This window comes from Myotis davidii, unplaced genomic scaffold, assembly GCF_000327345.1.
Source record: "Myotis davidii unplaced genomic scaffold, ASM32734v1 scaffold552, whole genome shotgun sequence".
In the NCBI taxonomy this organism is placed as follows: domain Eukaryota; kingdom Metazoa; phylum Chordata; class Mammalia; order Chiroptera; family Vespertilionidae; genus Myotis; species Myotis davidii.
In genome coordinates this window covers 502,386-503,546 of record NW_006283439.1, presented here as the reverse complement: position 1 = coordinate 503,546, position 1,161 = coordinate 502,386, and positions in this window count along the sequence as shown.

Below are 1,161 nucleotides of genomic sequence, written 5' to 3'. Positions count from 1 at the left end.
GGGTGGTGGTGAGGCCTGTGTCCCATTTGGGGGAAGCCAAGTGTTGCTTTGTGGGCGCCAGCTCCGCGGTGGCATTTCTCTATAAATGGGTGGTGCACGTCACGGCAGCTCCTGTGTTGAGCGTTTGCCCCCTGGTGGTCAGTGTGCATCATAGCAACTGGTCAGACAGTCGGACACTTAGCATGTTAACCTTTTATATAGATTGAGAGTGTTGAATCCTACAAAAATATCCCAGTGGTACTGGGTCACACACCAGCTGTTGGCTGGGGTTGACTCAAATGAAGGGCTTTGCAAAGGTAGGGTCTCCCAGCAGGAGTCCGCATGCTGTGCCCTGAGTAATGGCTACACCTTCCCAGAGTTTCCATCCTTGAAATGGATTCCTTGCATCAGGACATAAAAGGAAAAGGGGGGAAGGTCTGCTCCCCACATAAAGCCCCCCCGCCCCTCCGCCTCTAGGAAATGTGTGGAGGGAAGTCAAGGATGACAGTGTCCCCTTGAACTTTGAAGCACCATTGATTAAAGTTCTCTTGCTTTGAAACTATTTGGGAAACTACGGAAGGGGTGGCATTCAATCTCTGGTTTAGTCCCTTCAGAGGAAAAGGCCTGAGAAAACCTTTCTCCCTTCTGTTGTTGACTCAGACTGAGGAAGACGCGCTTAGTGGGTGAACACGTGCTTAGTAGGTGAACACACGCTTAGTAGGTGAATGCGCGCTTAGTAGGTCCAAGATGGGTGTATTCCTGATCAGCACCCGCAGAGCTGGCCTCGCTGAGCCCTCTCATCCTGCATGTGGCCAACGAGACATAAGCCTGGTCACGTGGAAGGTAACTCGCGTCCCTAAGAAGGTTTCTCTGAATTTAACCAGAGGCCTCGCTTAATCCAAAGGACACTTTTCATGGTGTTTCCTGAAAACGGGAGAGATATTTTTCACTTTGATAAATGCGCTGTATTTCAAGCTGCCACTGAGAAAAACACGTATGAAAGTTTATAGGCCAACCAGCATTTCACCAGCGAGAAGGGTGTTGCTTAAAAGATAATATGACAATTACCAGCAAATTAAATGAACAGAAGGCTTCTCTCCGTCCCTCCTTTCTGGATCTTGGGAATAAACTGGGACATTTGAATTTCTTGCTCAGGGCTCCTCCTTGTGTAAAGTTTCACAT